At 50.3% G+C, this 22,916-nt stretch overlaps 1 protein-coding gene across 3 annotated transcripts in view; it reads left to right on the top strand.

The window, feature by feature from the left end:
• The first annotated feature begins 3,996 nt into the window (after nt 1–3,996).
• The window catches only part of LOC146839628 (membrane-spanning 4-domains subfamily A member 15-like), a 111,634-nt gene continuing 92,714 nt past the window's right edge, over nt 3,997–22,916 (top strand). Inside the window, exon 1 of one of the 3 annotated variants that reach the window (XM_085651716.1) lies at nt 3,997–4,208. The gene's annotated coding sequence lies outside the window, so the exon portion shown is untranslated. The remainder of the gene's footprint in view (nt 4,209–22,916) is intronic. The other 2 variants (XM_085651713.1, XM_085651715.1) reach the window with 2 other exon arrangements.

Raw genomic sequence — 22,916 nt, 5'->3', positions numbered from 1 at the left:
GTTAAGCAAGCAGTCCCCGGGTGCAGCGGCAACCTCCCCCACCCCACGCGGCGTGTGCTGAGCGAGGCGGCGGGGAGGAGGTGAGAAGACGACCGTCCCAGGGGAAACTGCCTGGAGCGAAGGAAGCTCGTAGCCTCTGGCGGCAGCCCCTACTCAATCCACCCCCCGCGCAGCGTGTGAGCTCGGAGACGCTGCTGCTGGGGGGGCTGAAGCAAGGAGGAGAGCTGTGGGTTTTAGGCGGCCGTGTCAGCGGGCGCATAGCGAGGGTCAGAGCATGGTCCCCAAATAAAGAAAGGACACCTACCGCGGGAAGGAGTACTCGTCCTGCAGCCTGCATGTGTCCCAAGCAACAGCCATATGGAAAAGAGTCCTTCCACGAGGCCGGAGAGCGCGTAGCCGGCAATCCTGAACGGGCACTGCCATCAGCCGGGAAATACATTCCTCCGGAGAGCGAGACACCGGGTGTTCCTGATGCTGCAAGGTGCCAGCAGCAGCGGCCACGTTTCACACGAGCTGGGAAATGGTTCCCCCCCCCCCACACCCCTCCCACGAGGTGAGAGAGAGCCCGAAGTGACACGCTCTGCATCGGGAAAACAGATTTAAAAGAAAAGGGTGAAAGTAAACAGGAGATGCACCTACGTTGCTGCGAGGTCCCCAGCATGGTGCATAATTGCGGGATCGTTGAAATAAGTACTGCACTGCCATCTAGTGGCCGAAGTACAACAGCGCACCCACAATACAAATGACGGTGAAAGGTGTATAGCGGCTGCGATAAGGGCAAAGGTGCTGAGGCACAAAGCCAGTGTACACAGCAAAACGGCATGACAGAGCACCTGGTACAATGCACGGCAACCCTCATTGAGAAGCAAAAGGAAAGATTTGCTGCAACCCATGAATATTGCCAGGGAAGAAGTTTCTCCATGTGGTTTTCTTTAAGGAAGCTGCCCAGACACGCAGAGACTGCAAGGGGAGAGGCAATTCCACAGGTAGATGGGCTAAGGAAAGCGCAGCACCGCGCACAAGCGCATCGGCGCAGGAAAGCTGCTACACTGTCAAGCAGAGCGGGGTTGAGCACAACTGCCCACACTGGGGTGGCAAACGCCGACAAGTGAGCACACGAGGAATCCTCCAGGAAAGAACCTGCTGCCAAGGTTGCGTGAAGTGCGGTGACGCCTACTGGCCAGGGGTAGTCGCTGCAGGAGTGAAGACACCAGAGTGCACCAGCCTCGGGTGGCACGGTTTGAAGAGACTCGATCAGGCAGCAAGTCTCAAAAGAGGATCAGAAGGAAGTGCGCAGCAAGTGCCCCCACGCAAGCAACCAAAGGGTGCAGTCTGAAGCACGGCCACAGTGACTGAAGGAAAAGAGTGGGTGCACGACAACCAGAGATCACACGGCGCAAGGAGCAACGCGACTCTGAAGATGTACCGCGACGGTACGAAGAGAAGCATGCACCAGCACTCGGCAATTCAGCAAACACAGGTAGTCGCACGACGTGACGCACCTTGTGAAGCCGACCACCCAGATGGTCGCGCGAAGGTTGCCGACCACCCAGATGGTCGCGCGAAGGTTGCCGACCACCCAGATGGTCGCGCGAAGGTTGCCGACCACCCAGATGGTCGCGCGAAGGTTGCCGACCACCCAGATGGTCGCGCGAAGGTTGCCGACCACCCAGATGGTCGCGCGAAGGTTGCCGACCACCACGATGGTCGCGCGGAGGACGAAGCCAACCATCAAGATGGTCGCAAGGAGGAAGAAGCCGACCAGCAAGATGGTCGCAAGGAGGAAGAAGCCGACCAGCAAGATGGTCGCAAGGAGGACGACGCTGACCACCAGTTGGTCGCAAGGAGGATGCAGACCTACAAGAGGTCGGAGAGCACACTGACCTGCCAAGGGTCAGAGCCGGAGAGAAGAAAGTGAAGAGGACCCCATGAGAGGTTCACTAAGAGGACCAGGAGGAGCAGGAAGAGGGGTCCGGTAACATCACTCTACATCAGAAGCAACATCAAAAGCAACTACGAGACAGAAGGTCGCGACGACCGGTCCAGTCACAGAGCGAAAAGAAGACAGTGTCCTAGTGGCGGGACAAGACCAGAGGGAAACGCGTAGAGTGCACGCTACACGAGGAAGCCTGGTAAGGACGAGCAAAAGGCAGGGAGACTGGATCACGTCGCAGTGGAAGGAGAAGGAGAACACCCGAAGAGGAAAGGAGAAGAGCACAGAGGTGTGCGGAACAGATCAACACGCACACACCAGAAGGAGAACACCCAAAGAAGAAAGGAGAAGAGCACAGAGGTGTGCGTGACAGATCAACACACACACCGGAAGGAGTACCCGAAGAGGGGAGTGAGAAGGTGCGTGGACACCCCGACCCAGTACCTGGAAAACAACATCAGCCTCACTGGGAGTATATGTCGATGCGCTAACCCGAAGGTCACCAGGGGATGACAGAGACGAGCAGGCCGGTCCGTTGGTAACAACCACCTCTGGGACGTCACGGAAACAGGACCGTGGACATCCAAGGGGCAGAGGCCTCAGGGACACCGGTGGCAGCGGATCTCAAGACGAGAGATGGACTGTTGAAGCTGGCTCTGGAGATCCTAGGAGAACAGAGGCAGAGCGCGAAGGACCAAGTGCCAACAGCACCCTTTTAGGTGGAACTTCGGACACGGAAAAGGACCCGTAGCGACTCCTCCAACGCGATTGGAGCGACCAGGCGTGGTCAACCGTTCCAGTGGAAGCCTGGCAACAAAAGGGCCTCCGGGTCGTCCAGTGAGAGGGGACACCCACGAGAGAGGGGTATCCGTGAGAGGGATATCCTGCAACGGTGAGTCCTATAAGAAGACAACTACTAGTTGGAGGAAACACCTCTTCCAGGGCATACAGCAGAAAGTTGAATAACAATGGTCCACCCTCATTTCACCCACACTTCCACCGTTGGCGGTACAAGAAAGAGACTGTGAGGCGCACTTCCACGGTGTAAGTCCAAAAGAACACATCCGTAGAGCACTCGGACATCGTGCCAAGGAGACGGAGTGGTCCCGGCTGTCAGAACACCCTCGCCGGCAGTTGACCATCAGCAAAAAGACTACGTGGAAGTCTTGATCACCAACTTCTGGTTTATTTGTAATTTGTGTTTACTCCCACAGGTTCGGACTTCATTTTGGTTGAACTTTCATTAAAGTTTGGGAGGGATGTAGTATCCGGCTGGATACATTCTAGTGTTCCATTTCACTGTAACCCACACTGAACACCCACCCACCACAGGCGTCACGAGTCAGGTGACCCTGTCAATAAAAGGGGCCGAGCGCACGTGCTCGTGGCCAGTTCACAGAACCAGTAATCCAGTGTCCTGCGTCCCTCATTTGTATGCATGAGGGCCTGAGGGCCCAATCACCACAGGTACATGTGGCATTGGTGTCTGTAAAGTGCGGTTCGCGGTGACCAAGCAGAAAGGACATCCGTGCTGTGCTGCCTCTGCGCCTCGCTGGGCAGCATTCCTTCCCGCTACTAGCACTGCGCGCAAAGCTCCCTTCACTCATCCCCTGTGTAAGGACATGAATCTCACCTGGCTTCCTTGTAGTTTTTGAGCAGTTTGTTGAAATTTTAGTGGCTTTTAAGATTGCACGTTAGTGTTTCCCTGGGATTTCTTTTATGTCAGGGGTTCTTTGAGTGCAGTTAATTGTCCCCTTTGCAGCATCTTCTTTCTTATTTGAATTCCAGAGAGAATGTTATGCATCTGTCTAAGAATTTTGCATTTGCGTCTCATCTCCCTGGCTTTTGCTCGAGAACTAAATACTATTGGTTTACTTTAGACCTGAGGCTGAATGCTTTCTTGTTTCCTAAACCTTTTTTAAACAAATTGAAGTCTCTTAAAGGCGGAAATATTCCATTGGGTGTTTGTGCAGGCGGGCCCCTCCGCTCGAGAAAGAATTGAAAGTATGCCGACCTGACACCTCACGGGGACTGTGGTTAAAAGCAGGCCGGTTAGTTCTCTTTCTGTCTGGAAAAGCAGGTTGTGTGTGCTTGTGTGATCTTCGGCGGCGCGGTGACGTTCCTTTGCCTGTGAAGCTGCAGCAGGTCCGGGGAGGCTGAGTCCGGGGTAGGAGCGAGGCATCGCCACAGAGGAGGCATCAGGCCGGCTGCTGGGCACTGAGGAGTGAAATCCAGGGAGCTCTTCCCAGGAGCTGCCACCTGCCTCCGGAGTCCGGTTCGTTTCAGTCTTGTCTCATTTCTGTGCCTGTCCCCTTGCTCAGCGCGCAGTCTTTTTCTGCTCATCCGCCCTCTCTCAGTTTAGCTTCATTGGCGTGATTTGTTACTGACCTATTGATTTGCACGTTTTGCCAAAGCGTTGCAGGTTCCCAGGTATTGAATGCTGTGTGACGTCACATACGGGTCTCTGAGGGTGGCACGCGCAGGTATGTCCAGGTGTTCTGCTGGCACCTCTTCCGCGTCTCAGTGTAGCATGCAGGCTTGCCGTCCATCCTTCGGCCTGGTGGGGTTGGTGATTGCCTGGGAGAACGCCCCGTGATATTAGTTTGCTGCCTTATGTCAGTTCCAGAGTCTGCCAGTGTCTCTCTTTCAGCCTCAGGCTTGTGATTGCTGGTGCTGTTTGTGGCCACTAGTTGTCTCTTCGCTACTGTTAAATTTTGTAGGGCGAGATTTCTGTTTCAGCGGGGTACATGTTGGTTCTTTTTGTCAGATTTAGGTGCTTTGCTTCAGAGATTCCCTTGTTTCTTTTGTAAGTATGCCTTCTCCTCATCTTCCCTGCTTATCTTGGGTCCTCTTATTCTCTTCATCTTTCGCTTCCTCTCTGTGAGCCTCTCTTCCTATCTGTATGTGCTTTTCTCTCCTCTGTCTCATTCCCTGTGATCTGTCTGTCTGTCTGTCTGTCTGTCTGTCTGTCTGTCTATCTATCTATCTCACTAAACAGGCATCAATGTGATAAGGTCGTGTGTATCACCATCTATCGGTCGCAGTGGCTCCTTAAACGTCACCAGCCCCACCCCCCCCCCTCCTCCAAATGGCAGTATAGAAACATATTGCACACGTTACTAATCATGTATTTTTTTGTATTGAATGCTTACTGTGCAATGAGCATAACAACATTGCAGAATTTTCAAACATTTAAATGTTTATTTAAAGCAGTAAATACAGGCTTACATTATTTAGTTGTGATAATAATAAGAGAAAAGTAATAGTTACACAATGATTTACTTAAAAAGCACATTCTGGCTACAGAAATCAGAGATTGTTGAAGCTGCCAGCAAGGCAGAGCTAACAGTGTGCCCTGATTGCAGTTAGAAAGTTTAGCTTTTGTGAATATAGCAGCGCGCACAACGCACAGTGGTTATGCTCAGACATTTTTGAAACTCCTTGTGCAATGTGGAATGAACGCCTGGCCCTGAATCTATTTAGAATGTTCAGGGTTTGCTTTTACACAAAGACTACTGCACAAGGAGCAATGGCTAAGCTCAGCGTTGTTTCAAGCTTTACCTGTTATAGTCTGCTAACAATGGGCCCTGTGTGCAGTTTGAATGTTTAGGTTTTATTTTACAATTCAGGAACAGGTTTCTAATTAAGCAGTGGGCTGTGCTGATGCACTGCAGAGGCCGCCTGTAGGAAAATGCCTTTTATTGTATGTCACCCCTGTTTCTTCTGGACTGATGCTGCTGGTTGTTTGGGTCGAGCCTGGGCAGCGCATGCGCTGCTCTGCAAGGCATGCTGTATTCAAGTAAGGACTTGAAGCTCCGCCCACATTTTTCATTGACTTGTCATTGTTCACTGTAAACTGTGGCTGTTCATTGGTCAATAGGCTTAGTAGTCTCTCCGTAGTACCGCCTTGTCTCATTTTGTAACAACCCATGGCGACACTCCCTGCTACATGTGTTATTATTCGGTAGGCTCTAATTACAGCTTCCGATCACTATTTTCTCAAATAGCTTTGGAGATTCTCTCTCCTAACGCTTTAAAAAAATGTTTTATAGCACGGGCGCCGAACGCATTTACAATGCAATAGGTCTCGCATGTGCAACAGTTTAAGCTATTGGCATTGTAAATGACAAAGCCTTTTATTTATCTGTTTTAAAATCAACACATACATAAAAGGCATTGTCCTTTACAATGCCAATAGCTCAAACTCTCGTAAATGCAAGACCTATTGCATTGCAAATGCTTGTTTAACTCTGCACACTGGGGTACTGCTAATCAAGGCCCAGTGTATATGTTCTGACCCCTAATGCATGTCAAAATTGGCTACACTCTCAATGGGCATATCTAATTTACATATAAGTCTGTAGTGTATGGCACAAACATTTACCAGGGCGTAAATTAAATTTCACTGGAGGGTCAAGACTGTTTTGCATATGTCTGGGTCTAAACTGGTAAGGCATGGCGTGAAAATAACTAATGGATTTAACCCAGATCTGTGATTGGAGGTGAATGTTTGATTGATTCAGCATTCCGTCCATCATCTCTTCTTTTTGCATTTGTTGACCTAAGTGAGAAGGGGATGCCTAGACGTGGGTCCCGTGCTCGCTACACTACCAGATTCAAGCTAGCCTGGCTGATGAGGGGTGTTACCCTGAAACCGATCCCAGGATACTTGTTTCTGGTCAAGGGAAGACCTGGCCTGGCAGTTTGGGCTGGACTGTTCACATGGGGAACAGGGTCAAGACTGATTTGCATATGACTGGGTGTAAACTGGTAAGGCATGGCGTGAAAATAACCAATGGATTTAACCAAGATCTGGGACTGGGGTTGAATGTTTGATTGATTCAGTATTCTGTCTATCATCTGTTCTTTTTGCACTGGAGGACTGCAGCACATATTGTTCCACCACTAGAGTGACAAAGCAAATTATGTCTCCAGACCTACCGCTTCAGCCTGGACAGGCAGGTATAAAACTGCCAAGAGACGTGCCATAATAAACCTTTTGCCAAGCCCAAGCCTTTCTTTTTAATACTTATATGTCACCTCTAAGATGGACCTAAATATATAGGGTAGGGTGCATGCTATTTAAAAAGTAAGTCTTGTGTATTTTGTGTGAAAAGTCTCCAAATACTTTTTCACCGTGGAATGGCTCTCCAATACAAAAGCACTGAGTTACACTATAACACCTTAGAATGTTTAACATCCATTTGAGAGTAGCTAGAAAAAATGATTCAAGGACTCATTTTTATAGTCATTTATAATACAACGTAATGGTCAAGTTAGATTTTATATTGCTTATTTATTTATTTATTTAGTGTTTTGTAGAGCGCAAACATGACCCATTAGGGTATCAGAGCGCTTTACAGGAATCAATGAAATGTAGAAAAGGCTTGGAAACAAAGGACTATACAGTTGAATAGGAGAGGGCGGGGTGCTGGATACATGGGGAATGGAAGGAACATGTATGTGCAGTTTACATTTACAAATACTCACAATAGGACCCCCGTGCGGGGTACATAAGGGATAGTAAGTGTTAGAAGTTGGCCTGGGATATGCTGTCCACTAGTTATAGTGGGCACCCTGCACCAGTCCATACAGCCCCTTATTGATGATAGGTTAAAGACAACCTTATTTGAAATCTATCCTAGTGGTAGCTATGGAGAGCAGCCTTCAGGCTAAGTCTTGAAGGAATGTAAAGCAGCTTGTTTTACCAGTCTATAATCTCTTGAATGGCTAAATGAAAGGAGAACCATACCAGGTATATATATAAAATCTATGTATTTATTACTAAACAGACCCTACTAGTCTCTTTATGAGGCTAGAGGTCAAAGCACATATGTTACACTTTAAATAGCACAGTAAATTAGCACAATATACGATAGGCCCTAGGGGCGAACCAAACCATATATTAAGAAAGTGGTATAAGAACCACGACTTGACTAGACACAAGGCCTAGAGCCTGTAGAATCGCTGGGACCCCAGAGAACCACCCAAGGTAGTGACACAGGGAACCCACGGGGGATGTGTGCAGTGTGTGAACACAGCCCGCGAGCTCCGTTAGCTTCTATGGGGAACGTCGCGGTTAGAATTTTAACGTTTAAGGACACTTAGGAGTGGACTAGGAGCAAAATCTTTTGGACTTAAATGGTTCTTGGGCCAAGACCCACGGGAGCACCGGAGTACTCGTGTTACCTCACCCAGGGAAGCCGGGTCCATAGGTGTCAAATGGTGTCGGGTTGCATCGTCGTTTTCAATGGCAGGATGCTGAAACGTGCTGCTGCCGGGAAGAGGAGAAGTGTCCGAAGAGATCCAAGCCTGGATCGAAGATGTGAAGAACCTGAAAGCAGAGGGGACAGAGTCTGGGTCACTTGCCAGTGACCAGGGGCACGATAGACGAATGCCCACCGATGTCGGGTGCTTCAGGTGCGAGGAGGGGAAGTTTGACTCTTCAGCCACGAGGACCAGGAGGCGCCGAGGATGACCAGGAGCTGGATTCGAGCTGTCCCACGAAGGATGTCGAGTGCTGCAGTGTCGGTGCCCAGATTGGACACAACAAGCCTTGGCAACAGCAACCCACGCAGGAAGAGGAAAGATGCTTCGGTGCGGACCAGCAAGGTCCTGAGGACTCCCCAAGCGATGGAGAGTCAGGGCACGTCTGGAGCAACCAGAGAAGCCCAATTAAAGTTCAAGTTGCCTTCACAGGGACCCACCAGTCAACGAACCAGGGATTGCGAAGGTGCCTGGAGCGAAAACACAAAGGGGCGGCTCTCGGATCACTCGTGGAGTGTAGGCCAGCAATCTTCGGTGGAAAAGGTGCTCGGGGTCTGGGCTACAAGTAACCCAATGCACAGTCTCAAGGGACGTCGAGAAGCTGATGCACTTGCAAATGTGCACAGTGTCCAGGGGTTCCGGTTCCACGGTACCCACGAGGGCTACGGGTCTCAGCTTTGCTGGGGACTCGGGTCAGCCTCTGGGAAGTCTGGAAACCCACCTCCTGTGTTGCAAATACTTCGGAGTCCGGCGGGAGCTTTGGCGATGCAAATCGGTCAGATGCGTCTTTGGTGCCTGCCAAGCAGGAGAGTAACTCTTTTACTCCAAGGGAGATTTTTCAGTCATTTAGTCGTGTAGCTCGTCGAAGTTCCGGGATTTCTGTATCAGAGGTTTGTCCAGGTGTTATCTAAAGTCCTGTAGCCAGGGGTTCCTTTCTTATACCCAAGGAAGGGGTTGGACATACTCTGGGGACCCACCTATGGGAGGGTCACAAAAAAGGGGTGGCTACACCCATTTTCTTTGTCCAGTTTCGTGCCAGAGCAGGGGCTGGTATCCCCTGCAACCGGTTTGAGCTGGACTATGCCCAGGGACACCAAATGTGCCCCCAGTGCAGACTTCAAAGCACTCCTGGAGTGCTCCCACCCAGCCCTAATCCACTAAGGCCTTTCTGGGAGGTGACCTAGTTCTAGGACACCCCCGCGCCGCACGGCCACCAGCTGCTGCGTGTACCTCCCCGCCGTCTGACTCGCTGCCCCGGCTCCGCCGCGTGACCACGCCCCCTGCCATCGAGCGGCGTGGTCTGTGCTCGCTTCTTGCCTGGTGTCACTGTCTCCTCTGTATTTGTGCTTGATTGGTAATTTTGCTGTGTTTCTGTTATTTTCTCCCCCATTTTGCCTGTTTTGCCTTACTTTTCAGCCGCCCCCGTCTTATCCCTCCCCGCTCCCCGCTTCCCGCCACCACCGCTGACCCCGCCCCTTTTTTCTTCTGTACCCTCCCCGCTCCCGCCTCCCAGCTGCTCCGCCCCCCCGCGCACTTCGCCATATATGGCGACCGTGCGAACGCGCAGCGGTCACGCGCAGCGGGTGCGCCGATTGAGCGCCGAAGGTGCGCCAAAGGTAAGCCCGTCTACGCCCGTCCGCGCCTGGACCGCGCCCAGTGCCAGGACCCCTGGCCTACGAGGACCCCGGCCAACCGGCCTGACGTACACCGCCGCCACCCTCATCGCACTCAACACCGGCCGATTCCCAGGATGCCACCAAGCCACCCCGAGACGCACCTACGGACCCTTCAGTTGTCACGCCTGCAAGTTCACCTGCATCCGGACCTGCCCCACACCAGAGCCCGCCAAACCGAACACCAGCAGCAACCACCTCAAGTGCATCCTGCTCAACACTGGAGACCTGGATGAACGCCTCTTCAGCGCCCGACATCGCCATCGCCATCCCAGAGGGCTACAAGATCACCCGGAGGGACCGCGACAACCAGACTGGAGGAGGCATCGCCATCGTCCACAGGAACACCATCCGTATCACGACCAGCACCGACAACACCCTAACCACCGCCGAACACCTGCATTTCCAGATCCACACCGACCCGAAGACCACCCTCAGAGGCACCCTGATCTACCGACCCCCGGGACCACGCACTCAATTCAGCGAGGACATCGCCGAGCTCATCAGCCCGCACGCCCTCCCCTCCGCTGACTACATCCTCCTGGGGGACCTCAACTTCCACCTGGAGAATAACAACGACCGCAACACCAGCACCCTGCTGGACAACCTCGCCAACCTTGGACTCCAGCAACTGGTGAGCACCCCCACACACCTCGCCGGACACACACTCGACGCCGTCTTCTCATCCAGCAAAGACATCGCCTTCAGCCACGCCACAGAACTCCACTGGACGGACCACAGCTGTATCCACTTCACCTTTGAAAGAACGACGATCCACCACCACCAGCAACAGGTTGCCCGTAGAAGTTGGAACAAGATCACCGCCGACCAGCTCGCCGCCTCCCTGAGCCAGCACCCTCCTGCCAGCTCAGCGAACCCCAGCCAGGCCGCCGACAACCTCACGAAGTGGATCAGCAACTGCGCAGACGAACTCGCCCCTCTGAGGACCCCGCCCAGCAGACCCGGCAGCAAGAAAGCCCCATGGTTTACCGACGAACTCAAGAGCTCCAAGAAGAACTGCCGAGCCCTCGAGAAAGTCTGGAGAAAGGAACCCACACCGGACAACATGACCACCCTCAAGCTCGCCACCCGGAAGCACCACCAACTGATCCGCGCAGCCAAGAAAACGGCCTTCAAAAACCGACTGGACAACAACGCACACAACTGCAAGGAACTCTTCAACATCGTGAAAGAGCTCTCCAACCCCAACGCCGGAAACAACGACATCACCCCATCGCAAGACCTCTGCAACTCCCTCGCCTCCTACTTCCACAACAAGATCGCGGACATACACAACAGCTTCAGCATCCAACCGACGCACGCCACAACCACAACAACACCGCCCACCACCACCCTCGGAGCCTGGACTCCGATCAGCACCGAAGACACCGTACGCATGATGAACTCCGTCCACTCCGGATCTCCGACCGACCCCTGCCCTCACCACGTCTTCAACAAAGCCGACGCTGTCATAGCACCCCACCTGCGGGACATTATCAACACCTCCTTCGACACCGCCACCTTCCCCGAGAGCTGGAAGCACGCCGAACTCAGCGCTCTACTCAAGAAACCTACAGCAGACCCCACCGAACTCAAGAATTACCGCCCCATCTCGCTACTCCCGTTTCCAGCCAAAGTCATCGAGAAGACCGTCAACAAACAGCTGGCCGCCTTCCTCGAGACGAACGGATCCCTCGACCCCTCACAGTCCGGCTTCCGAGCCAACCACAGCACCGAGACCGCCCTCATCGCCGCCACCGACGACATCCGAGCCCTGATGGACAACGGAGAAACAGCGGCCCTCATCCTCCTAGACCTCTCCGCGGCTTTCGACACGGTCTGCCACCACACCCTAGTGCAGCGCCTCAGCAACGTCGGAATCCAGGAGAAGGCATTGGAATGGATCGTCTCCTTCCTCGACGGAAGAACGCAGAGAGTCCGCCTACCTCCGTACAAGTCAGAGGCCACCGAAGTCATCTGCGGCGTCCCTCAAGGATCCTCGCTGAGCCCTACCCTCTTCAACGAGAGAGGTGTGGCTCACTAGTTAGAGGCGGCAGACCCGTAAGCTGAGAATCGGCCAGGGACCAGGGTTCAATTCCCGACGCGGCAGGGTCGTGGACCAGGGTCAAACCGGACTCGATAATTCTCACCTCGGTACCTACTCTAACCAGGAACACACTCGGCAACTCTGGGCATTAAGCTTGCCTCATCTCTACAACGGCCCCCCACAGACGCCGGGGATGCCTGGTTTCACCTTGGAGATACCCAGAAAGGGACCATCTCACAGGGATAGCCAGGACGGGTTCCCCAGCGGTCTACAGCGACGGGATGACCCGTTGCTGGGGTAGCTGTGCACTTTACAAGTCTACAACATTTAACAACATTCAACATTTAACGTCTACATGAGCCCCCTCGCGGCCATCGCACGCCAACACAACCTCAACATTATCTCCTACGCCGACGACACCCAGCTGATCCTCTCCCTGACCAACGACCCCACCACCGCCAGAGCCAACCTGCACGAAGGGATGAAAGAGGTAGCCGAGTGGATGACGACCAGCCGCCTGAAGCTGAATTCAGACAAGACGGAGGTCCTCATCCTGGGCTCCTCGCCCTCCGCCTGGGACGACTCCTGGTGGCCCCCCGCCCTGGGCACCGCACCCAAACCGACGAGCCACGCACGCAACCTGGGCTTCATCCTGGACTCCTCCCTCTCCATGACCAGGCAAGTCAACGCCGTCTCCTCGTCTTGCTTCAACATCCTGCGCATGCTTCGGAAGATCTTCTGGTGGATTCCCACGGAGACCAGGAAAACCGTCACCCAGGCCCTCGTCACCAGCCGACTGGACTACGGCAACGCCCTCTACGCCGGAACCACCGCCAAGCTCCAGAAGAGACTCCAGCGGATCCAGAACACCTCAGCCAGACTCATCCTCGACATCCCACAAAACAGCCACATCTCCGGACACCTGAGAGACCTACACTGGCTCCCCGTCAACAAAAGAATCACCTTCCGGCTCCTCACCCACGCACACAAAGCCCTACACGATCAAGGCCCGAGCTACCTCAACAACCGAATCAACTTCTACGCTCCCAAACGCCACCTCCGATCAGCCAGCCACGCCCTCGCCGCCGTCCCACGCATCCGTAGAGCGACAACACGAGGAAGGTCCTTCTCCTACCTGGCCGCCAAGACCTGGAACTCCCTCCCGGCCGACCTGCGCCTGACCCAAGACCACCTCTCCTTCAGGAAGAAGCTGAAGACCTGGCTGTTCGAGCAGTAACGGCACCCCCCCCCCCCTTAGCGCCTTGAGACCCTACGGGTGAGTAGTGCGCTCTATAAATGTCTTTGATTGATTGATTGATTGATAACACCTCCCTGTGACAGGAAACCTATTGTCCAGGACTCCCCTGTCATAGGTTCGGTCAGCAGCAGGAGGCCAGACTTGTGTCTGTGGCTGGCAGCATCCATTTTGTGATGCAAGGGCTCTGTTAGCTGGTACCGGGTATACCGGTGCTGTCATGCCTCTCCCTCGAGAAGGGTGGGTTCATACTCCACACCAGTTACTGGTGTTGAGGTATGATTTCAAGGTGTTTGACACCAAACACGACATGTTTCCATGCAGCCATCCCAAAGTTAGCATTTTCCGCGAGGTTATAATGCACTTAAGAGTATATGGTCAGGCTGTATCACAGACAACCCCAGAGATTAGATTCCGAAGGCTGCAGAGGGTCTCTGCTCATGCATGGGAACCCTCTCACATAAAACCAAGCACCCTGCCTTTAGTATTAATAAGGCCTGCCATAGGGGTGACTGATAGGTTTATAAGTGCAGTGATAGGGTGAGATATAGTGAACATATATCTCAGTAAGGGGTGCCTGCACCACCTTACTCAGGCGGCAGTAGCGACCTGTGGTGTCATTTTGGAGGGCTTCCCAGGGGTGGCATAATACATGCTGCAGCCCCTGGTAGGCCTCTGGGGTACCTATTCCCTGGGTACATAGTATACCATATAAGGGAACCCCAGAATACAATCTGTGGTGTAACTAAGGTTCATGGAATCCATTTAGAGAGGAAGCAGCTAGGTTGGGGTCCTGGATAGCAGGGCCCCAGCCAGACTAAAGTCGAAAAACAATGTAACATCAGCAAAAAGTGGGGGAACTATAAGAAGCAGATCTTACTCTCCTACAGTAAGTACGATTTGCATTTACAAATACTCCAGACAAGACCCCAGGTTTCTTGGTGGGGTGAGTAGTTACTTTGAGGGGCGGCAATGGTCAGAGGTAGATTAAGGTATCAGTGGTGGTTGAAGGCAGAGTTTAAACGAGGATTTTACCCATAAGGAAGGTTTTGGCATCCTTTTTGAAGCGTGCCAGAGAAGGGATTCTTCTGATGGGTGGCGGGAGAGAGTTCCATATTCTTGGTGCAGCCCCAGAGAAAGCGTGCAGGTTGGAGCAAGAGGTCTTTGGTGGACCGGGAGTTTTTGGTTCCTCCGGAAATCACAAGTTTCTCAGCAAGATATGCAGGCGAATTCGAGTATAGAGCCTTATGTGTGATGCATGCTAGTTTAAGCTATATTCTTGCCTCAAGGGGAAGCCAGTTCAAAGCTTACAGGTGTGGAGAAATGTGGTCGAATTTGCTTGTGCCGGTAAGCAGTCTGGCTGCCACGTTGTGGCAGGCTTTTAAAGGAGCCAGGGAGATCTTGGGTAAACCCGAGAGGGTGGAACAGCCATATTCCAGTCTGGAGATGACTAGAGCTTGGACTGCCATTTTTAGGTCAGGAGCCTCGAGGAAGGGTTTCAGTTTCCTTAGGTAGCTGAGATGGAATCTAGCTGATTTGGCCATCGAGTTGATGTGGTCACGCATGTTCAAGTTATTGTGAAGGGTAATTCCCAGGGATTTGGCCGAGTCCATGATAGTCATTGGGCAATTTAAGGCTGTGATAGCCTTAATCCATATTTGAATCTCAGAGTTGGTTTTTGGAGGGGAAATTAGGAGAAATTCAGTTTTCTTTGTGTTGACTTTGAGTTGATTGGAGGCGAGCCATTGGACAGTCACTTTCAAGGCCTCGTTCAGTGAGAGAATCTCCTCAAGAGATGAAGTTTTTATGTAGATCTGAGTGTCGTCAGCATACATATGGTAGGAGATATTCTCAGTGCGTAGTACTTCGGCCAGCGGTTCTAGGTAAAGGTTGAAGAGGGTGGGGGACAGGGTTGATCGTTGAGGGACTCCAACCGGAGATTGAGCAGATAGATTGCCATTAATTCGGAATCTCTGTGAACGGTTTTGGAGGAAGGACCTGAACCATTCAAGAACTGGACCATCCAATCCCATCCTGAGTTTGAGGCGTTCGAGTAATTTTTCATGGTTGACCGCGTCGAAGGCCGAGGATAGGTCTAGGAGGATTAGAAGACAGGTTTTGCCTTGGTCAAGGGCTTGGAGGGCATTGTCGACGATTTGGAGCATGGTGGTTTCAGTGCTGTGCCCAGGTCTGAATCCGGATTGGAAGTCATCGAGTAGGTGGAAGTTGTTGATGTGTTGACTTAGCTGTTGATGCACACACTTCTCCAGCACTTTGGCTAAGAGAGGGATGTTGGAGATAGATCTGAAGTTATCTGAGGAAGCTTGATCAAGCAACTGCTTTTTCAGAATTGGGAGGACTTGACCGGCTTTCAGAGAGTCGGGAACCGCTCCCTGCCGGAGAGAGGCGTTAATTATTGCAGTCCAGCTAGGAGTAATGGAGTGGTCGACAGCAGTAAGGCAGTTTGAGGGGAGCGGGTCATTAAAATGGTTATTCGGGTTTAGGGTGGATAGTATTTTAGCGACAGAGGCTTCGTCATAGAATTTAAAGTCGGTCCAGTGAGCATGATTTTTAGGTGAATCCAGGGAGGGCGGCGCGGAAGGAGGAGGCAGGTTGAGCAGGGGTTGACAGTATATGGCTGAACTGAGATCGTTTCCTAAGGCTGTGATTCTGTCTGCAAAGAAAGAGGAGAATTCCTCTGAGCATATTAGAGACTTTGGGGTTTCTTTTGGTGTTTTGGCCAGTTTATTAGATTGGTGCTTGACCAGTTCAAAGAGCTTGTGGGGTCTGTTCTTGGCGTTCCCCAGTTCAGCTCTGAAGAATTCCTTTTTTGAGTTGAGGATGTTTCTGTTGTTGGTATTTCTGGCCTGGCGTAGAAGTTTTAGATGTGTGGCAGAGGGGTGCTGTCTCCAGATTCTTTCAGATTGCCGTAGGGATCTCCTCTCATTGTTAAGGGATCCCGTGAACCAGGGGTTTCTGTGTTTGAGTTGGGTTCTTTTCAGTTTTAGTGGAGCTAGGTCATGTAGAATGTTCAATATGGTTGCATAGTAGTGATCGTTAATATCACTGACCGTTGTGATATGCGAGGGGGTGGTCAGATTTGCAGCGAGAGTCCAGCTCCCTATGGTACAGGTTCTTGGTGTCTCTGACCCAGCGTTTAGGAATAACCGGTTGAGGTGCCCTAGTCTTGTGGATGCCAGGTAGCAGGGAGGCAATGGCGTGGTGGTCAGATAGAGATAAGCTTGACTGTTGATTCCTTAGAGAGGATCTAGTCTAGAGTGGCCCCTTTTGAGTGTGTTGGGAGTGAACAGGCTTGTGATTGCTGTTTTGAAAATTACACTTTCAAAAGTTGTAATTTTCCTGCCCAAGCCAAATGTTCCTTTCTGCCAGTGTTTATTGTCATCCAGTAGCTAAATGGCTCCTTGAAGGTGTGAATTGGCTCCTAGAGGTGAAAAAACAGAGAGAGGGTTTTACCTTTCCCTGACAGGCTTGCCATCTGTGCTATGCCCAGGAGCTTCATTAACTTCAAAGAATGCCTGTCTTTTCACAGACAGATGTAGTTCACACCTGGGCCTGCTCCCTCTGTTGTTCTACTAGCCAGCCAGGCACCAATCCCTGTGGGAGAAGACCTTCCCTGAACCGTTTATGTCTTTGTCGGTTTTGACTGGCCACAAGGGAGGGTTTGCTCGTTATCATAGTCACACCTCTAGGTAGGCACAAGTGGGCTCTGCACAGGGGAAGAAAGATTCTGCCATCATGGCTTTAGGTAAAGGAGGGTAGGGTGGGATGGTTTACTGTAAAACACAATGGAAAGGCTGCAGAAGTGGGCAGGATCACCCCTGGGAACTTTTACCCCATCTGTAGGAAGTTGCCAGGAGTTTCCTCACCTTAGGCTGGCACTGGACGTAAATGAAACACTTGCAGTGCCCTCTTCAGAACACTGGTGGGCCTATGGAACACAGAAGAAGGACTGCACCTGCTGTTGTTACCTGTGAGAAGAACCGTATGGATTAGACCTGCTCCCACTTGTATCCAGTACTGAGCGGTGGACCCCAAGGTTCAGTTGGCTGACCTCCTGTTAGAATTTAGGGACATGAAAGCTGCCTGAAACCTACTTTCCTGAAGAGCCCAGCTGACCAGTTCCAACTGGACCTTATCTGGACCTTACTGTTGGCTTCTGCTGGGGTGTGCCCTAACCTCTAAGTTGCCTCTAAGTGATGTTCCTAAGGCTCTGGAACCGTAGATAAGTATCAGAGTGTAAGTTCCCTGCCTAGCTCTAAAATTCTGGACTTATAATGTTTTCAATTTTTTTTTTTCCTGGAGAACCGACAGAAGACCGGCACACACCTGCTAAGTCAATCCGATGAAGGTGCATTGCTGCTGGGCCAAAGATTCAGGTGGCTCCTGCTCTTAGCTTTTCTGCAGCTTCAAATCCATTTTAGCAGGACGTGGCGGAGAAGGTATCCGACCTTGTGTAGCCCAGTTTAGCTACAGCTTTCAGCCTGCCCTGCTGGAGGAATCTGAGCTTCAAAAAAGTGGTTACGTCCGAGGGTAGAAATCCTCACACGCTGAAGGCAGCAAACGTATTAAGCCAGCAAAGACCCTTCTTGGGCAGAAATTTAGAATTTCTTGCGCTTTGAGTTTTCCTGCCAAAAGTCAACGGCTTCACCAAGACTTCGTCTGATGGCTATCCGGTCTCATGAAACCCATTTCAGCCACAACCTGCTGCCATGACCTGCTGAGGATTTTTTACTTCTATTTCAGAGACTAAGTCAGACGAGGACGAACCTTATCTCTGTATCTGACACATTCTCCATCCTAGTTGGCCATAAACCTTACCCTTGTCCCTGTCTAGTGCGACTAGTTGCCCGCAGTTGGCGCTTTGCACTTTTTTTCACAATTTTTATCCAAAGCTTTCTCCCCTCCACAGGGGATTTAGGCGGCTTCAAGAAACCCCCCTCACACCCTTTACCTTGCTCCACCAAGACTGAGCTTGAAAAGTCCTCAAGAACCTGTTGGGATGTTTTCAAGAGCTGACTCTGTGCCTCCTGTGGCACCTTAGTCTTTCCGTCCTGACCGCTCTGACCCCTTACTTCCCAGGCAGAGCAGACGGAAGGTGTGCTGCTGCTGCCCGTGCTGTCCCGGAGGAGACAGTGCGCTGCTGCTCTGCGGCTCCTCCTCAGCTCCAGGGCGGCCGTCTCCCAGCGAGAGCCCACACAGGAAACAGGCGAGACTGCTGGGGCAAAAACAACAGGGCACATATCCCGAAAAAAGGTATGAATTAGTTAGTTGCGGGGGGAGGTGGCACCTCTAGTCTACGTTCTGTTCATTTTGTCAAAATTAAGAGAGAGGGGCTAATCTCATGGTGATAAAGGAGCGGGTGCCTTCGGCGTGTAAGCGGCCAACTCATGCAGCGGCTGCCATGTTCTCCTCAGGGGGGTGGAAAAGCTGTGTAGGGTTGTGTAATAACTCCAACATGAAATTGGGGTACACAATGAAGATCCCTTAAACAAATGCACAGTAAGAGATGCCTGCAAGTTTGTGTCACAATATTCTGATTTTGTTACCTTTTAATTTAAAAGAGTACAAGCAAAATGTAATTCATGTTAACTCATTTCAGTAGAAAATACAATGTTTAGGTCCATTTTCTTTAATTGAAAGTTACTACTGTTTAATTTGGAAAACATGGCCTTGGTTTTAGAGACACATTGAAATGGAATTGAACCAATGTATACTTCCAAGGTGGAGGCCAAATCTTCCCAATATATAACAAAAGGAAGGGTCGGCTCTCTTAAACCTTTCGGAAAATAATCACTTTGAATATGATAGAAAGATTGCAGGGCCTCTTCTTATATTTGAATAATTCAACAAAGTGAATTTGTGGTTATATCCCTGATGTTGCCTGTTTTAGCAGGACATCGAACTTAAAATGATCTCGAAGGGGAAGAAAGATATTTTTTGTAGTTAATGTAGATGACAGCTAGTGGTTGTAAATAGTGTAATATATTATATTTATTAAAGAAACCGTATAATCAAACTCAATAAATTGATAGTGATCGGTAATACATTTTTATTAATCTAACGCAGATATCCTCCTGCTCTCCTATTCTTTGATCAAGCTTTAAACATGGTAATCGTATGTAGCGCGTGCTATGGACGCATATCCTCTAACTTCAGGACACTGGAATTGTTACAAAAACTGCTTCATTTAGGGTGAAGCGAGTCCGTTCATCTATAAACCAATAAAGGCAGATGCCCAATAAATTTCCCAAACTCTGTGTTTGAAGCTTTTATCCAAGATTAGTCCTGTAGGAGTCAATGCTGCTTTGTTGGAAATCAGACTTCTTTTATCGTGTGGTACTTTTCCTTGAACATCCTTGGAAATAATTTCATTCACATGCATCTTTCGTTTCATCCCCGCACCTTTGACATACAATCAACTTGAATCCACCCATAGCTTGTGTGTGTGCTGCATGGGATGTTGCGGTCTGTGGTTCCAAGAAGTGGTGATACGCGCACCAAGGGAGGGGCTTTTCCTGTTGCGTCACTGGTGTGGAGGACCAGGATTCTAGGTGGAGAAGAGCGGCGGATTTTTACAGTTGTTTTTGCCAAGGCAGATCAGAGGTGCGCTAAGATGCCCGCTTCCATGATGATTGATGTTGGATGCGTTGCAGGTCTTACTGAGCTCCCCCTATGGTGGAGGCAGGAAACTACTGCAGCACAGGTTGGACCCCTCAGCAGAAAGACACAGATTGGCCGCCAGATGATAAAATGCTGCATAGGAATGTTATATGAGTGGAGATGAGGGTGACTACCTCACTCCATGTGATCACAGGCACTGTTTCCAGGCCTGGGCCTTTTACTTACAAACCGTTAAGGAGGCACGCAAATGCCCAGAACAGTAAACTATGTCCCTAGTGACATTAGGAGGTCACCCTAGTGTGGTCGCGTGAGGTCAGGCATAGTATGTGATGGCGGTGAGGGTCTCTGTGCTTGGGGGTGGTGTCTTGTTTCGGGACGCCAGTCGCCTATACATACAGTCCAAGTGATGAACTCTGGCATCAGAAAGTGCCTGTTCTAAAAAAATCAATGCCAGACGTTTATAGGGAGACTATACTCTTCCATATGTCATGATATAAATGTTATATTGTGACTAAGGCTCCCAGTTTTCCGTTTTTTACTGGTTTTTAGGTCTCGGCTCGAAGGCTGCGCTTGCGCAGTCTTGCTCCGAGATTTAACGTTTTGGAGTGGGGCTTTAACCCGCCCCTTTTTTTTACCTCTTCTCCATTGGCTGGCCTCTTGAATGCTGGCCAGCCATTGGAGAAGAGGTTTGTCTCTCCGAACAAGCCCCGTCCTCTTCGGATTCGGGGGCGTGTTTTTTGCTACTTTTCGAATTATCTCCTCCAGCCAATGGCAAGAGGAGAGAAAAGAAAAACACGCCTCCGAATCCGGGGGCTTGTTAGCCGTCTTGCGTGCGGTCGCAATACTATTCTTTCCACCCTCTTCAAGCTCACTCTCGCTATCACTGGGGTAGTTGGACATTTCTGATTCTTCCATAGACCACTCGGCTGCAGGAGACACTGAAAAGAAGCAGTCACTAATTTCATTTGGCAGCCTCACATCCCCCCGTTGCATCCCAAGCATTGTCACGACACTCTCAGACAGATCTTTATTCCGGTCTATAGATGCATTAGAGACTGAATCAAGATTCTTAGAATTAACTAGGCCGTGCTCTTGTGCACCTTCCAGTGATCGAGTACCCTGTACAGTTAAGTGAGTGTCCCTTGCTGCACAAGCCCCAACTGACACCATTTCCCATCTCCCGCTGTGCGAGGTCAATGTTATCCGTATTATCCATATCCATCCCCCCAGCCATTATTACAGTATTACTGCTTGTGTCATTAATATTTACACTTGGAATGGGTGGGGTTGGTAGGGGAAATATCCTGCATACCTTGTGCCTGTTCCGCTGCGGGGGTTTGAGATAACTGTAGGCATGTGTTGGACTCGTCTGCATAGCTCGGCGTTGTAGCAGCTGCCTCCACTGCCTGCGGCTGTTGTTGCTTGTGAGCTGCCTCTTCCAGCTCTTGCCTCTGACCCGATCCTCGCAGCAGCTCAATCACCGCAGGGTCGGCCGGGCGCGCATTGCCGGCAGCCCCGCCTTTCCCTTTTCGTCCTGCCTCTGACTCCTGGAGAGCACGCCACCCCAACCACAGATTCTGAGCCGCAGTTTCCTCACCCAGCAACACCGCTCCTGTCAAGGTTCATGTACGGGCTGATTTCACCTCCTCATTACCGCCACCAGCCGCGACCTTTGGCCCCATCTCTGCCACAAACCCCAGGCACGGAGCACAGCACGAGTGGAGCAGGACTGCCGTCACCCAAAACCGGACAGCTGAGAGCCCCTTCAAAAGTATCAATGTTCGTGGGCAAGTCCCGGTTCCCTCGTTCCACCATCCACCGGCATCCCAGAGGTCTGTTTTAATCAGTTTTACTTATTTTTGCTCAGTTCATAATCACAACCCAACGGTCAGTATGCTGCTACTGCTAACGGCCGCTACATGACCGCCATCTTGCTTCTCAAATATGGGTCTCATTGTCTGTCAATGACCCTTCACTTACCGATCATGCAAACTTGAAGCAAACAAGCATTTACAATGCAACGGTCTCGGCATTGTTAAAGTTAGTGCTATTGGCATTGCTCATGACATTATTTTTGTTTGTTTTTTTAAAACATGTAAAGAAACGGCATTGTTATTTACAATGTCAATAGCTTAATCAGTGTCTGTGTAGGTGGCTCTGTGTGTGGGTGCAAATGCAATAGGTCTCGCATTTGAGGGTGATTAAGCTATCGACATTGTAAATAACAATGCCGTTTCTTTAAATGTTTTAATAACAAAAACATAAACAAAAATAATGTCATGAGCAATGCCAATAGCTCTAACTTTACCAATGCCGAGACCATTGCATTGTAAATGCTTGTTACAGATAGAGACTGAAAACAATGTGTTTCCTGTTTGTATTTATTTTTAAAAGCGGAAGAATACTGAAAATTGTGCTTTTCATGAAAGAATCTCCATGCTGTATTTCATGTATTCCAGGCAAAAGCTATGCATTGGGAGTTACAAAATAGGACCAGGTTTCCTTTAAATACATATATTTGTAGAATAACACTAATATGTACCTGTGGGTGTAGTGGTTTGTTGTATAGTGTTATGTGGCTGCTTAATTTGCTAAAATGCAATAGGCATCCATGTAAGAGTGCACGTCTAAGAGTTAAATAAATGTGGAAATATACAATATTATGATTACATTTATTGTGAAAACACAAACTAAATATGGATAAATACCAATAAGACGGCCATGAAATAAATATGAATAAATACAGACGGAAATGTTTAAAAAAAACACACAAAAACATACTATATGACTCCGCTCAAAGCTATTGTCACATATCAGGAAATTCCTGGAACTTTAATCACTACACTAGCTACTTCTTGAATTTAGCTTCTCTTGCAAAACAACTCGTCTTATTGGATATTGAGTAAACTGGAATGGATGTCTTGCAATTGCTGATACTCGTTCAATAGATGTTAATGGTTTGATAAAGTAATTTATTCATATGAGGTGTGTTTTAAGCTAGTTTTGAAAGCATGGAAGGGTGGAGCAAGCCTGCTACCATAAAGGAAGGTGTTCCATACTTTAGAAGCAATGTTAGAGAACGTTCCTTTAAGGGTAGAC

Source organism: Triturus cristatus, chromosome 4_1, assembly GCF_964204655.1.
Source record: "Triturus cristatus chromosome 4_1, aTriCri1.1, whole genome shotgun sequence".
In the NCBI taxonomy this organism is placed as follows: domain Eukaryota; kingdom Metazoa; phylum Chordata; class Amphibia; order Caudata; family Salamandridae; genus Triturus; species Triturus cristatus.
This window is presented reverse-complemented; position numbering and strand designations above follow the sequence as displayed.